The sequence below is a fragment of the Neopelma chrysocephalum genome, unplaced genomic scaffold (genome assembly GCF_003984885.1).
Source record: "Neopelma chrysocephalum unplaced genomic scaffold, ASM398488v2 Primary Assembly neopelma1_67, whole genome shotgun sequence".
Lineage (NCBI taxonomy): Eukaryota > Metazoa > Chordata > Aves > Passeriformes > Pipridae > Neopelma > Neopelma chrysocephalum.
Window position 1 is genome coordinate 6,908,282 of NW_020897726.1, and position 17,910 is coordinate 6,926,191.

The following is a 17,910-nucleotide window of genomic DNA, read 5'->3' on the forward strand; positions in this document are numbered from 1 at the left end:
ACTGTAAATCCATGAGACAAATTTTCAGTCTTCAAAAGCACATCAGCTAAGTCCTGTCATAGCTCTCAGTAAGTCCTGCTGTGGGTAGACTCCGAAGCTTCACACTAGGGATTAAAGAGAAGAAAGCAGTGGCTTCCCAGCCACTCCTAGGAAGCCCAGCAGCCCAGAAGCAGCAGTAAAATGGGTCAATTGATCTAGGGAAGGAATCAGGTCCTCTTGAAAAAAAATTCTATTGGTACAAGTCCTGTCAGCCGAAGACTAACAACGTCTTCAATAATGTTGACATGAATCTGTGAGAAGAAGAGGTAAAAGAATGATAAAGTGCCTTCAGCACAGCCTTTTCATGCTGAGTTTTGAAGTCATCCTGTTTGACTTTGATTATGTGATATATTTGAACTGTTCCTACTACCACTCTTTGAATGACTGGACTCTGTGTAAAATCATATTTCAAGTTAGAGCTCATGTCCCATTCTGATTACATTTCTGTTTAATAGTCTCACAAAATCTTTACTTTCATCCCATTTAGTACTATGTCTGACCAGGCTGGGAGGAGGAAGAAGAGGATTGTCATAAAGTAAAAATAAGAAGTATAAAACAGCGACTAACCTACAATAAACATTTTCCATGTGAATATTTCTTTTTTTAACATAGTATTTCTTTTTTATTAATCTTATTTCAATAACTTAACTCTTTCAGAGACAATTAAATATATACAGTTAAATGTCTGTCAAAACTGTCATTGTTTCAGTAAGCACTACAGGAAGCTATATTAATTCATATTAATAAAATCAAATCTGGAAACCATTCTGAAGAAAAACTACATTCAAATAAACATAAAAGTCACAATACATATAGTAACTTATAGCAAAATGTATTACAAAAATAATGTAAATAGCCTAGGATAAAATGTAATGAATCTAGGAAATCAGAGCAGAGGTTAAACTTCAATGTAATATCGTTATATTAAATTATGAAATCATACTGATTATCTCAGCCCTCTTGATGTTGCTATGTGGTGACACAAATGCAGTAAATATGATTATAATGAAGCCATTTACATTTTTTGGTCACCTATGGGATTTTAAAAAAAAAAAAGAAGATCTATTCGCTTTGCACTGTTCCCTTCCTGTTCCCAAATAAAATGCTTGCAAAGTTTATACAGTTCCAGACAGGTTAAATGTATGTAGATTATAAAGTGTTGCAGGGATTCACAGATGTGTTACAAATTATGGTCCAAATTGTGACCCAGTTTGCATGGCTATGCAGGATAGCAGGGAGAATAAAGGAATAAAACACTCCTTTACTGCTAATACCCAGGGGAGCTGTAAGGGGTGAATAAAAAGAATAACCACAATAAGGAATCTTGCACTGTGTGACCTAGTTGCACCAGCATGTAAGAACTCAGTCACTGAAAGAGAAAACCGGGAGAATCATTGTCTCTTTGAGCCGCAATTTGCCTCTTCGTTTACCTTAAGGCAATGCAAAAATATGCTTGGCTTTGTTCAGAGTTCAAGAGCAGTCAAAACCCTGCAGTAATTATTTCTATGTGGAGTATTGGTATTTCTTTAAATAACTAAGTTAATACCAGTGTGTTATACTTCATAATAAAGCATGATTCTTTTGGTTGTATCATGTCTTCAACAATTAAGCCCAATACATAAAGTTCATTCTCTTCCACGTATCAGTCAGTGATTGGGGACATTTCCTGCCATGTCTTTCCCTTTCATTGCAAACGGTTTTCGTTTCAGCAGAGGCTTAGCTTTGCAGATGAACAAATTATTTCCATCAGATTGAAATGTGATGCAGTTACATCAAGCTAAAATGTAGACTTGTGAGCACACTATGTATTAGATTATGTATAGAGAAAATTATAGAAGCAATTAACAACAATAAAAAAAAATACTAGTTGTTATTGGCTACATAGTGGAAGAAGAGTGTTTTTGCCATATATAATACAGTCCTTTTTTAAAACTGAGCACTTAGCTAATGTTTGGTGTCAAAGAGTCAAAAATGCCAGTAAAGTGATTTAGAATAGAAATCAAACCCAGATTGTTTAGATCATTAAACCTTAATCTTATTATTGTACTTTTCCCCATGTCCAGGTTCTCTGTGTCCTGCCAACAATATTTTCCTTCTCTCAGGGAGGAGGGACAGCAGTCTCTGTATGCATGCAGAGCTTTAATCATGCAACACCCAATAAAAAATATCTGTCACTACTGTTGAAATTCTTAAATTGTGTTAAGAGGACTGTCTTTTTTGGACTGTGAAAGGTCTCTTGATTTGCCTGGAGTCTGCCTTTGTTTCAGCTGTCCTCTAAGGAGCATAGCTGTCTCTTAGAAGTTTCTGGAAGTTACTAGTGGTGAGACCCACAGGTTTTCATTATATTTAACTCACCATCTAACAATATACAGAAAGTTTAAAAAATCATCCTGAAATTAATTCCAAAAGCACAAGTTCTTACTATTTTCCATCATCCTCCACCCACTGTATTAATTTGTTTCATATAATCAATAATGACATCATGTCTTAACACTAATGCTTTTCATTGGAACTCCCACTAATGAGAGCATTTAAATCTCCTATGGATTCAGTGGGATTTAACATGCCTCAACGTAGGTGGAAACAGTATGCTACAATGTATCCAGACTGATGTTCAAGAAGGCTTTCTCATATGATGTTCTTCTATCATGATTATTACAATGGTTGCTCTAATCTTGGCTGGGGCTTCTAAATGAACTGTAAGGCACAATATAATAATAAATAATAATGTAGTGACTTTCTGAAAATCACAGCATTCCTTAGACAACACACTAAGTCACTCAAAGCAGAAAATATCTGATCTGCATCCAAACTTTATCTGTGTTTCTGAATTTCTGGTTAGAAGACATAATATATTAATGCCCTGCAATTTGCACTGTGCTCACTTTAAAATTTATATTAAGTAGATTGCTACATTATGGTAATGTACTAAATTACCTAAAGCAAAGTAATACAATGATTAACTGACCATAAACATTGGTTTATGGTCAGTTTATAAAGTATTACAAAGATTAACATTATGCATTTTCATATCAGAAGAAAATTGCAGGATGAAATATCTCTGGATTGACTTGATGCTATTAAGAATAATAAAATAGTGGTATAACTCACAACAATCTCAAGTTACAGCTTGCAACTGAACTTCAGTTTAAATCATCTTTGAAAACAGCAGAGATATTCATCGTTTTTAAAAATGCCCAAAGCTTTCCAAGCACAGAATAATGGTTTCCAGTATATGTTTTCCAATATATAATGTATTATCTTTTTTTTTCCTCTTTATTATTCAGCATATCATGTCAGATTCTGACCTGGCATAGCTGCTCTGATATCAGAAGCATTTTACCACCTTAGCCAAGACAAATAGGATCTCTTTTTATTGGATTGCAATATTTGTCCTAAAAAGCTAGACACAATCAAAGTTCAATGCTTTTTAACTTAAACTTATTTAGTCATGAAAAAGCAAAAGTGCTGTTCGCCTGTTGTGGTTTCATTTGGTCTGTCTGTAAGTTTAACCCTAGCAGACCTCTGGGTTGTGGCAGACAACATGCTGACCATGAGTCAGCCGAGCTCCTTGCAGTGAGGAAGGCTCAGTGCAGACGGCTGCAGCAACCAGAGCATGGCCAGCAGCTCCAGGGAAGTGATTATCCCCCACTGCTCAGTCCTAGTCCAGTTTTGTCCATAGTCCAGTTTTGGGCTTGCTAATGCAAAAGAGATACTTAGAAACTTGAGAGTCCAGAGGAGGGAAACCATGACTTGGAGGGGGCTGGAGTACTTGACATGTAAGTAAAGCTGAGGAAACTAGGTCTGAGGGCTGAGAGGGTATCTGTCTGCCTCAAGGGGAGTTACAGAAAATGCAGACAGATGCTTCACATGGGTGCACAGTGAAAGGAAAGAAGACACAGTCACAATTTACAGAAGGAAAATTACAATTGGACTTAAGAAAAAAAACAATACACAAAGAGAATAAATAAGCCCTGGAACAGGTTGTCCAAGAACTGTGGGAAACTGTCCTTGGAGATTTTTCAAAACTTGGTTGGACAAGTCCCTGGGTGACACGATCCATTTTGAGATTAACCCTGATCCAAGCAGAAGGTTGGACCAGATGGCCTCCAAAATCTCCCTATAACCTAAATTTTTAGATGATCCTATGATTCTCCTTCTGTGTTCCCTCAGCCTCAAAAAATGGAATTGGCTAAGAGTGCATTAATATTTTAATATTCTAAAGGTTAAAACCAAAAGTAATATTCATATTACTTCAGTATAATAAACCTTAACTTGTAGAGAACCTTTTGAATTTCAGAAAATTTACAAAAAAACCTTCTTTCTTCCTTTTCAGGAAATTTGGGATTCTGATGCACTCAAATTAGTTGGATAATTTTTCAGGCTTTTCTATGCAATAATGAGGTCTAGAAATATATTTAATTTTTAAATAAAAGCTAAGTACTACAGGATCAGGGACTCTCAAAAAAGAATCAGTTACCACAATGCACACAATAAATCTGCAAGAACTAGAGAATGAAAAGTCTTATATTTTTATAGCTTTTTTAAATCACTCATCTGTGTCTTTCTTGTAAAGATTAAAGACTACCAAATTTTGTAGTTTGTGTGAGAGTTGTCATCATAATTATCTTTTCTGCTGTATATTACAGTTTTTAATTAACTTTGTAATACATTCATTTGCTAATTTATATAGAAGTTTCATTTGTTATTATTAAGTTGCATAAAATTCTATATACACGAGAGACATTGTTATTATGACTTGATTTAGGTTGAAATGCACTTTCCTGAAGTTCTTGAGATGAGCAGCTTTCAGTTTTGAAAGAGACACTATGGTCCATTATAAACCCAAGGAATTAAGTCAATAACATTGTTTCTACCTACATTGTGAATATATGGATTTACTCTGGTATTATTTTTACAGAAGTATCACAAAAATAAAAGAAAGGCTTGGTGCACAGATAAATGAAAGGTTAGGAATAAGGAAATACCTGATAGCACAGTGGAAGCAATGACATTATGATCACAAGAAAATAAAAATATACAAGCTTTTGGCTTGCAGCTGAAATAAACTCACAGCAAGGATCAAAAATATTTTCTTTCCACTTGATTCTTCCTATGCACAGGGAAACAGGATTCTACAAAGACTAAACAAGGTTTCTTAATATTTACCTGACTCCTCCTAAAAGAGGCAACATTCCAAGCCATGCATTTGATGTAACCCTTTGCCAGTATTTCAGACATTTATAAGCCCAGTAATAGAAAGGTGTAAAGTAGTCACAATTTTAGTTATACATAACTTGTTGTGTAATAGCCCTTAATTATTTGTGGCATTTGAAATTACTAAAGAACTTAATGGTCATTTCTTAACCTGTAACTCTAACCTAATGGTATATTTGCCCAGTCAATAGAACTCTTTTTCCTGACTGTTGTCTGTTTGATTATGATCCCAATAAGAAGTAAATCTAAATAATTCCATGATTTCAAAGTTTAAGGAAATGGACTGTGGGATTCCCAAAAGGTACCAGGCAGAGCATGCATACATCTCTGAGCATTGCAGTGGGTAGGATGAAGCTGTTTGATTCAGTATAGATGTGGGGCCCATAACTGTGCAGTGTGGTGATTATTGCAAAGTAGAATTAATCTCACTTAAGTATGCCATCTAAAGCACCTTGTGTGCTGGGCAGACTGATTGTAACCCAACAGTGAAGTTGGGTTACAATCATGCAGGCAGCAATTCATGTCATCCTAATTGTGTCTAATATCACTCTTCAAGGTTACTCCTTTTGGATGGCTTACTCCTGATGTAAGTCCCTCCTCTAGTACTGTCAGTGATAAGGAAGCAAGGCAACTGACTCAGACTGAAACAAGACTGTGAAAAAACAGTTTATTTTAATCCAGATCAGTTCCCTGATGTAACCCATAGTTACATGCATCAACGTGAAAGAGAGGATGTCAAAAACCTGAAAACAAGGAAGAACTGCCTTTCTTAATGATTCAAGTTTGGGTGGTGTCAATCCTTTCTGAAATTTTTGCCTAAAATAATTCAGGCAAATCTCTTTCTGAAGGTGCTTGTTTTCCTCCATTACAATCTATGCAAATATTTATACAGTTAAGCTTATACTGATGCCTAAGGGCTACAGTGCTAAAATTGGGTGTAAAGAACCAAAAGACACTTTGAATACTAGAAAATTTCTCATTGACTGGAATGTTGAGAGAAAACGGATATTTTTGTTCACCCCATGTAAATTATTAACATGGCAACTGGGAGACTGTACTTATTACTACAGTTGATTCCTAAACATCAAATTATTATACTGTATTTATATACACATTTGAAAATAGTATATTTGTTATTTATTCATTATGGAATAACATATGAACAGCATCACCTGCTAACAACCATAAAATGTAAAAAAAATTAAAAAAAATCAAATACACAGCCTTCAGTTGTTAACATAGATTTGGCTGGCAGCATCCCTCTCTCTTTCCACTCACACTGGCACTTTCAGAAAGGAATGGAAGATGTCCATGGTCAATGGGGTATTTCATTATTTTTACCCAGTCTTCTCTGTCCCAACAATGGTTTACCCAAGAGACACTTGGAAATGTTCATTCATCAATGCAAATGATAGTGTTCTCCAACTCTTCTCAAGAGGTCACTGCTTTTCAGACCGTTCCATTCAAATGCTCTACCTTGATATGTAATCATTAAAATAACTGTCAGGAATGTTTATGATCTAATTTGGCTGATTTCATATTTAATACTGGATGACTAAATTATGTGGAAAATTTGTGGATAAAATATTTAAGGCAAAAGCTGCATGCGTTGTAAGTACAGAAACAGGATAGCAGTAAGTAAAGACCAGAACCCACAGAGAACATAAGGTAAGAAGGCTGGTTTTAAGGTGGGAGAACAATGAAATAGCTGACAAATAGCTGGCATCAGCACAGCAGACATACTTGGGCATAAGCACCAAAAGCGGCAAGAAGTAGAATCTCTAAAAATGGGGATTTAGAAATAAGTATCTCGATTTAAAGTTGACACAAGAGAAACTAAGAAGGAATATTCTAAGGAAGGCTTCACTTAAGAGAGAGAATAAAAAAGGCATCAAGGAGAGACTTTCATCCATCAGTCTCTGTCCTAATACATGAGAGTATATCTTGCCAATGGTTAGTGCAGTGTGAGCAGGTGGCAGGGGAGTTATTGGCTTTCAGGTTAGAAGTTATAACACCTTATTACTATGCTGACTATTTCCCCATCAATTTAGACTACATTTCATTGTTCTCATCTAGAAAAATTTACCCCACTTCCATCTGCCTCATCTATAGGCATGAGTGGGTGTCTGAAGGGCTGTACTCATCACATTTCATTTCAGTGGAGTGGGACAGATTCCCACGACACTCAAAAAAATGCTAGGCACAGATATCGCACTGGCATCACAGAAATAAATCCAGGAATAGCAAAATTTTCAGGGTCTGGAAGGGATTCAAACTTAAATTATTCTAACAGTTGATAAGATGTATATCTGAGGCCCCTGAGTACAGTGGAGTTACTGTGAAGTTTTAAATTTCAAACTCCTGGATATTTCCCATGCATTATCTAGAAGACTTAAATATAACCAGAAAGGGTTTTTCTTGCAAAAATAGATGTCATCACAGGTTTTTGAGGACTACTGCCTGTTAAATTATTCTTTAAAAGGAAAAAGATGGAACCAAAATTTTTATGCAAATAAAATAATGGTTATGCATGTCTTACTTAAAAAACATGCTGCCATGAACATGGACTGGTGGTTTCTCTCTGCAGATCTCTAGTTTTAAAGCAAGTTTATATTTGTTTAGATTAGTTTAGAAAATAGCCTTGTGTAGTTACAGCACACACCATTAAGTATTGGAGAGCTTTGATAAAGCTGAAAAAAAATGTTCTAAGCTTTATTTATGGCTTAGACTTCAAAGGTGTCATGTCACTGGCTCTGAAAATTGTCTAGCAATAGGATGATGCATGCATAGAGGTTCATTCTCTAGGGGACACCAGAGAAGCTTGTTAGTTAGCCCCAATAAGACTTATTATTTTTAATATCAAAAAAGTATATGCCTTAATGACAGGTTATTACTTCTGCAAGCACTGCTGTACTGAAGCCTGATTTGCCACCATAGGGAATGTTGCCACAAAAAAAAGTAGGGTCATAACTGGTAAATACTTTATGCTTTTCTCAATGGCATTTTGTGTTGACTTGATAAGGTCCGAGTTTCACCTATTTTCTCAGTGATTTGGAAAAAAATCTAAATTCTTCTTAAATTGAAAGGGGATCTAGGTAATGATGTTCTAATCACAGAAATGAAGAAAGGAGAATGCAAGGAGTGCCTATACTTATCTTAAGATTTTCACAGGTATTGCCTGGGTTTTACATTAATCCATGCTATATTTTACGCTCTGCATTAGGCAAAATGTCAGCAAGTAAAATATGGCACAACCAGCCATGGTATAAGCAGACACAACTAGACTGAGGACACTGGACAGCCTGTGTGACTTTTACCTGGAAAGCTTTCAATACATAACAATAGCATTTACAGAGAATTTCTCTGTGGAAATGCAGTTGCCCACAGGCTTCCTAGTAACACCAGGTTAATGACTAATTTTAATTTTTTTTTTCCTTTTTTCAGGATTTTCTACTCTAGGGTTTTGCTTAGCCAAGTCTTAGACTCTAGTTTCCTCTCCCTTTTCAAAAAAAGAAAAGGACTTTGACCAGGGTTGAGATCTATGCTACTATACTGAATTTCAATTAATTTTAAAGAGAGACCATAGCAGATACACAGAGAGAAGGTGACTACATATCTCATCTTTCCTTAGCACTGTAACCTTAGAAATTGATTTGACCCCATACCAACTTGCTTACAGAATAAACTTATTTCTTGATCCCCAAGAACGACTGCTGTACTGGATGTTCTAGATATATGTATCTAAATACGCAGACTGTATCTTATTTATCTCAAATAATGAGAGGCAGGGCATATAACAGAAATGTTTGCAAAAGTCAAATGATTTTAATGAAGTAGGTACATGGCTGGTACAAAAAAAAACGTGCTAACATTTTTTTTTCTCCCTACAATCAATGCAAAGGAGGAATACCAACACATGGGGTAGCCATGACTCCTATTACCTTCTCTCATAGCCTCCGCTCTACACATACATATCTCTTTGGTCATTTGTTCTCTCTCTGCACTCAAAATCCCTCGCTGCTGAATGCTGTGGAGCCGGTTACTGTGTGATTGAGTTCTGGCGTTTTCTCATGTTTGTTAGGGCAGTCTGGGATTCCATGATTTTCATACCTTTCTGACAAATATCCATGACTTGCAACATTCTGGAGTCCTGTGTGAGGGCCAGTGGACTGGGTGCATGGAGTGAGCCTAATTGCACAAAGTGGAACAAATGTAATTAAGAGCTGTAATGCTGAGCACTTTTTGGGGGGTTAATAGAGAGCCACAGCTTAGCCTGACAAAGGAGCCCACTAGCCTGGCTGACTCGAGCTGAAGGGCTGCACATGATTGAACATAGTGGAACAAATTTCATTACCAGCCTTGCAATCAACATTTTCTAAAGCTTAGTGAAATGGGTCAAGTTCACAAGAATAACTTGGTTACCACAAAAACATATCCATGACGATTGACACTTTGTATTTCTGTCTTTTAAACTCCCAGCCCTGCTATGACATAATTGTCCAGGTTCACTCAAGTGAACCTGTGTTTACTGTGTTTCACCAAAGAATCTAATTGGATAGACTAATGACTGACTCTATTCTTACAGTTTCAGCATTCAAAAATTGCTTTCTGCAGGCCACCAGAAATAGTAGAGGGAGGAAAAAGCCTTTATTTTGGTTATACTAAAGGAATTAGTGATGGTTTTGAAAGATAAGTCTGCAATCAAACATTTCCCGTTGGTTTTGAGATTAAAATAGGGGAAGATTAAACTCAAATATGAGATACATATGTGTGTGTGTGTATGGACATGCATGTATACAAATATATATATACATATCTATATCTATATATATAAATGCATGCTTCTTTGCCAATTATTTTCCTTTTGCATTGATTTCTACTGAGATATAAAAGGTTAGGCCAAGTGATATTAAAGTCTTTTATTCAGATGCCAACATTTCCTATTCTTCTCTTAATAATTTTTTTTAACATTTAAATGCAACCGCCCTGTGACTTTCCTATTTCAGAGACTGCCTAATCAAGAACACACTCTGGCTTACAGAACATGAAGGAGCTGAGAATAGCTTATCTTGCACATTGCAGTTGGTTTGGCACTACTGGCAGTGATTTAAAAAAACCCACAAAAGATAAAAGAGATATAGGTCGAAACCCCAAATATTATAGTAATGTAGGCTATTTCTTTGCATTTAAAAACCTTCTTCCAAGCTTTGTTCTGATTGAGAAGACAAATCAAGCATATTGACTTGGTGGTATTAAAGGATGACAGGCAGAGAATACTGTCTCTGAATATGCTGTAGGCCTATATTAAACAGAATGAGTATATTTCTCTGAAATTATTTATATAATCTTTTCACATACTACTTCAATTTTTCTTAAGTATGGTGATATGCTATTTTTACACAACTTTTCAATAAAATAAAATAAAAGACAAATGTTGTATCTGCTCAAAAGTACTTATGCAGAAGTTTGGTGTAAAGTCTTCAAGCAGTTGCAATGAGTGGGATTTTTAAACTTATCTGTGTGTAATAAACTAACATTTCTGGAAGACATGGAAATTTAATTACCCTCTTTTACAGATGAAGAGCTGAGGTACTAACCTCAGGTTGGCAAGTGGTTACTATCATGACTAACCATATTAAAATCAATGACATTAGTATTAAAATGCTCACAAAGCTGAATAAAAGATTTCACATTCTTACTCCAAGAGACAAAGTGGTTTGCCCAAGGTCTGTAGTCTGGGACTCAGCAAACCACTTAAGCATGTCCTTAATTTGTAGCACATGCTTAAGTGTTTTTCTGCAGCAGAAATAAATAGAGAATCATCAACAGAGTTTAAATCTAGGTCTCCTAAGTACTAGGTCATTTCCTTAGTCATAAGACCACATTGACTATATGTGATAAATGTTAACAGGAATTGAGTATGTCTTATGTCTGCATATTTGCTTATTTTTGTTTTATTTACAAAGCTGAGTGCAAGGAGATAAATCTTAAATACATCTCACTTTTTATGGAAGGATATCATGGCCAAAGTACAAAAATAAAGCAGACACAAAGTAGGACACAGAGATCCCTAAAAACAAGAGGATGAAAAGGTTGCTCTCACCCCAGCAGCATAATTCATAATCAGGCCTGTCTTCTTTGTTAATATTGTGTCATGGAGGGTTCCTACAGGAAGCTGGTAATACAGCAGGTATCATCAATTTCTTGAAATGAATTCATAATGCACATCTGGACTTCAATTTATTTTTTGTAGCTCCAGCAGTAACATTTTCAGAATTGCACTCCTATAGGCAACACAGTCTTTGAGTATGGAAGATGCACAGCAAAACCAGTTATAAACAGTTTCATACAACACGTACCGCCTATTTGATATATGTAAACCAAGAACGGGATATCTCCTCTTCGACAAACACCTACCTCCGTATTGATCAACCTACATTTTCACTTATTATAGACAAATCTGTAAATATAGTCTAAAGCTCAGTTCCCCAGCAGTATCACTGGTATGGGATGAGGCACTCTGGAAGAGGTAAAGAAGGAGGTGTGCTGTACCAATGACAACACGTGAAGGATAGAACACTGGTGCGAACACCAAATCTTCACATCTGGTAGTCAGCTTCTGTCTTAGGGATTCTCAGGGATACATACATGTTTGATCTATTAGCATTTTAAAATTTCCTTTCTTATAATGTTTTGTTTTTTGAAGCTCATGCTAAAAGACATTAAGATTTATAAAGAAACATTTACTTGCTATTCAAGGTGAATGTACTTTGATCAAGATATCCAGGATAACATGAAAAACAGTAGAGGTTGTTCCCAGGGAATTGCTAGCTACTCTTTGAAAGTGTATAGGAGAAAAACCAACAGACTGAAAAGCAGCTACTGCAGTATAAAGATTATTTTGCAAGCATCTGAATCTTGATACATTAGTCCTTGCCATCAAATCTACTATTCTGTACATGCCAGAGTCCCTCCTGCTGAATTGAGGTGCAAGCAAAGCAACCCTTAGAGCCCTGGCATAACTGCCACATGTCACATAGCAAAGAAATATCAATCTGATATATACAATAATAGTAAAGCAAATAAAAATATTTCATGTACTTTATTCTCCAATTCATTAAGCTCCTTGTCATTGCTTTATCGGTATATCAGAGACTGTGCAATTAAACCTGAGTTTTTCTGGTAGGAAGAATGGCTAGGACATTGGGGAGTTTTGGTGGTTAAGGAGAACTATGCTGCCACTTTGCATTCACAAAACTGGGGATGGAAAATTTGCTGGAATAGGAGAGGCAGAAGGGAAAGACTCATATTGGAGTCAGGTCACCTGTACATTACCTTCCATTAGTATATAGGAATTTACCTTAGTGGATAAAGAATAGCTGACCAGTGATTGTCCATACAGGATTGTTCTGTCAATGGAAGTGCTTCAGAAAGTTACAACTTACTCCTAGACCACTGTTTATTGCTGCATCTGCTACATCAGATGTAGTCAGGAACCAGAGCCATGGTATCTTATTTAACAAAAAACAGGGAACTCTTCCACAGACAGCGAAATTGTCTGTCATTATCTTGTCCTTTTTTATGTTACTCAAATAAGGCACTGCTTCTGTAATAGACTCCATCCATCTATCCCTTTCCAGTAGAATTTGTGAATGACTTCATCACACTGCCTGTATACTGCATGTAAAACCTTCCTTATGGTGTAGTCTACTATAAACAAAAAATTATCATAACATTTCTAAAAAAATCCAGAGATTCTTGCCCAGAAAACATTCTTTTATCCATCCTTTGGGGACGGAGACACTTGGATAATGTATATGCCTTGCGTACACTTTTCTCCCTAAATGCAGCAGCTGGAATGAAACCGTCTTTGTAGATAAAGTTGATGTTTTAATTTTTTTGCCCTGAAGGACAATAATAATGTAACTTTTCAATTTTCATTAACTATGGCACAGGTTGCTATAGGCTAAGCTCTCAGCCATGAATTAAAATAAAGCAACGAAACTCTACAGAGGAACATTTCAGCTAAATGCCATCCTTGGTGTTTTGTGGCAATGCTAAACTTGGATGGGACTACAGGAATTGTGTCTGTCTCCTGCTGTTTTAATACTAAATGCACCAAGAAGATGTCATTTTTTTCCTCCCGTTCTCAATTCCATGCACTCAGGTAGCTAGAATGCTATCTGATGTCATTTGATAACTATGGTGCTTGCTCTTTAGGTCAATTATTATACAATAAGGAACTTCATTAACAAGCATAGGGTGATTAGGAAAATGAAGATCATGGTTTCCATCCAGTCTTCTAAAAACTAATTTTAGGTAAAGCAGACAAATTTAATAGGCTCAAATGTGACTGTATTTAGGCAAGTCTTCATGCCATCAATAGTCTTCACATGGCTTGCTGAAGCAGAATTTCATAGCTTTTATTTCCAAGTCGTCAAAGCTGTAACTAGATATTAGAATATCAGTGTTTATGTCATGTAGAAACACATAGAAATAAGTTTGTTTTCCCCATTTCTGTTTCTTCCTCAAAACTAGGAGAAGGGGAAGTCCTCCATCTTAAAACACAAAAGAGTTTGCAGAACAGACCAGCAGAATGAAGAAATTAGCTCTTAAAAAAAGAGAACTGATCTTTAGGCAATACCATGTTATATAAGCTCTTTTTACTCTTTATATTAACAAAGTTCATGTATGGTATAGCAAGTACAACTGTGTTTTGTCAAATATGTGTCTTACATGGAAAGTAAAAAGGAAATTATGCAGTTCATACTTATCCAATCTGGCCCAAATAAACATAATATATTCAACACGAGATTTATGCAGAGGACCTGTCTTTCCTATAATTTAACTAAAATTAATTATTTTTCTTTATTCCTTTGGATTTTGAAGTATTTATTTCCCTAATCCTTTGAGACATCTCTGTGCTGACAGGGAAATTAACCTGCAAGCTTCCATCAGCGATCAAAATGATAGTGACATAAACTGCATATATATTTAAAATATAAAAAATGGACATATTTAACGCTAAAATAAATCAACAAACAAGCTCACCATTACATACATAAAGCTATGTCTAAGCTTCAGAGATTTCAACTATAATGTCCAATGGTGATCTACCTTGATCAAGATACAAGGCACCATTTGCTCCCCTGTCATCCTAATGCCAACCTAAACTGTATATACTTGACGACTTGGTATTGCAGGGCTACTTTTGGAGTGAGTGAATCTCCCTATTATTGTTCATACTGTCACAATCTGCTTCAAAGGGTTCAGAGTCACACATCCGCTTGTCCATGAGAATGCTCAGCACTACTCCTGTCAGTCCATAACAAAAGGAAGGTGAGATACTTGTAATTAAATCTTTTCCAGATAATCTTCTCCTGCTCGTGCCTAACAGAGAGGTCCTGTTGAGCCCTTAGGGTTACAGCACTTCAAAATCCTTCGCTTTCCCTGTGTTATGAGTTCTCACTGGAAGGGCTGGAATCACCACTCATGGCTGTTGAGGGGTACCCAGACAGCTTTGATTTATTTCAAGGCTTTCAAAAAGCATGTTAAAATTCAGCCACTGAATGCTCAGCTTCTTTTCTTGTTGAAAAGCAGAAGCTGTAATCATAAATAATAGTACCTTAATCTATTAGTGGCCTTCCTAAGAGTTGCATAGAACACTTAATAATAAAATAACATTTTAAGCTATAAATACTAAATCAACATGGAAATGGATTGCCTTATACCTCAATATAAATTGCAGATACAATACCACCTAAAATTCAAGCTGAGATTTAAGATGATTCCCAGATACTTAAATTCCAAGGCATAATTTAATATGGGTTTAGCTAAAGTACTAATGTTTAATTGCTCCTTACAAGAGCTCTTTCAACAGAAGACTTGATTATGCCTAAACCAGGCCAGAATGATATTAAAATCATGCTGCAGAGCAATATAAATTTGACCTATCACTGATGCAGTTCCATAAAGAATGGCACCATCTTTGTGGAGAGCCATTTATTGATATTTTATTTATATTTTGTGCAAACTTGATAGCTGCAAGGAAATAAGCTCTCAGAAAAAGCAGCTGATATACTGAAAGCCTGTGTGAATTTGTTTAATCAACGTATTTCTTTTGTAATTAGATAACATGAAACTGAGCAACCTTAAATATCTTTTAATACAGATAGTCCCTATCAACAAAACTCTGCAACATTCACTTATATTTTAGTGTATTCAAGCTGGGTCAAAATAGTAATCACAACTCAGCAAAAAGCAGGGTCTGAGGGGCTCTCAGGACATCATAGACTGCCCTCCACTCCCTTGAACAGGTAGCATTTGTGCCTTCATCATTCCCAAAGAATGAGCCTTAAACCACTACCATCACATCCCCAGGAAACCTGTGTGGACTTCATCATCCTTCTAGACATTCAGAAAAACCTGTTTAAACTATGTCTTTCTTGTTGAAATTTAAACCTACTTTTTGTCCCATCTTCCTTAAGGATAAACTATTTTCTCCCATGAATTAGTTTGAAAATTTTTGCCACGGTCTCCTTCTCCCCAGATTTTCCTAGACTGAAGAACTTCTAACCAGCTGTCTGGACATTCGAATCCTACAGTACATGGGTAAAGCTGGAGCTGTGTCAGTTCCAGCCAAGATGGACAGTTTACTTCACATATTCTGCATAGTAGGGGTAGCTCAACATATAGCCTAGTGTGTTATTTTCCTTTTTCAAGAGATGAATACTGTTAACTTACATTGAGTGTGTTGATCCCAAATCTTTTTCTGAGCTGTTACTGAACAAGTTCCTCATCCTCTATTTACACAGTTGATTATTTTTGCCCAAGGGCAATACTTTGTAGTTGTTTTTGATAAATTTCTTGTTTTGCTTTTCCAAACTGCTTCTCCTTTTTTCGAGGTTGCTTTGGTTTCTAACCCTGTGCTTCAGTACACTTACTGTTACACATCTTGGTACCATGAGCAAAGGCCAAAAGTATGTTCTTATCCTTAATCCAGGCTACCAATGAAAACACTGAACAAATTCGGAAAATAAGACAGACCCTTGAAGAACCAGAGTACTCTCTTAGTGCATTTATCACTCAGTTTTGTAACTGTTTTCTAATAATTAAACCAAGACTACGATCTCTTGTCTAAATAATATAAAAGACAGTGTTAAAAAACCTTACCAAAGCTATCTACTGCGATTCTATATTTGAGTAGCCCATTACCACAGTGAGGAATACAGAAATTATTAAAAAAAAAAAAATTGAAGATTCTATGAAATATCAAAAGTTATTCATTTACAATATGTAACTGTCTGTTTTTCTCCCACTTTCCCATTCCTGGCTGTTTTACAAGGCTGTTTCACTTTTTTTTTTTTTTAATATATTGCTACCGTCTTAAAGCTATAAAATTTCTTCTGCATCAGAACAGGACAAGAAGAGGCCTAAGGAGGGAGTAATTTTCCCTGGTCCATGGAACAACTTTCACAGAATGACTGAACTCAGTATCTGGGGGAATACACAAGGGGCACAAGCAGAAAATTCCAAGTGTACCTGAATCTGTTCTGTAATGTTATGCTATGTACAGCCATTTTGGGTGCTATGGGACTAGAGGACCTTGCTGATATACAGAAGAACACAAATGGTTCATTAAAAAACTAATTTATTAAGGCAGCAATTTGCTTCCAAAGAGTGCTCCCAGTGGCCTTCTGGTCATAAACAATTAGGATCCTTAGGTTTTCTGTCATAAAATGAGGACCTTTTTCACACCATGACCCCCACTTTGTCTTGAAAGTGAGCAGCTTGGACAGGTTATGCAACCAGAGGCTACTACATGTTTATGTACACAGTTGGCTACATGTCTACCAGAGGATTGATGGAGGCATCCATTACCCAGTCAAGAAATAAGATGGGAACTACAACGTGTGGCTTGCAAAGACTTCTAGGTATAGAGCACCCTTCATTCCTCTCCTCCCAAGGAAAAGAAAATGTTTTCCCAGGTATGGAATACAATGAAGAAGACATGATAAGAGAGGCCCTAGGAGAATCCACATGCCTCGGGAAGGGACAAAAATACCCTTAGGAAATTCCCCATTTGGACAGTGGCTAAGATTTTTTTTCCGCTAGTAGATTACATTTTTTAGATGCTTGTTCATCTCTTCTTCTGCCTTGTATCACAGTGAGTTCACAGCTTGAGACAGAAGTTCCCTTACAGACACAAGACTAGGCTTACCTTGACTGGAGACAAAGCCATCCCTTTAAACTGTCTTCCAGTTCTTAACCCAAGTATCATGGTACTTCCTCAAGCAACCGAAATCTATTAGTATTATCAATTATCATGTTACTGTACTTATTTAGAATTGATGCCATCAGGAAATCATCCCATTACTAACCCTTTCCAGCCAAGGTAAGAACATGAAATCTCACTATGCAAAGGGTCCAAAGGATAAAAGTAATAAGTTCATAGTGGAATTCTGCCTAAGAAGGAGTTTTGGGCTACAGAAAGAAGAGCTCTATACAGGATCTTCCAGGTGCAGTAGATTTAAAAAAAAATAAAAAATCTCCCAACATGGGGGAAAGTTTTATAACTTTCCAATTTCCTAAAAATATTAAGAAAACTATCAAATCAAAAGGATTTTTTCCCCTAGGCAAGTATCATTTGGAAGA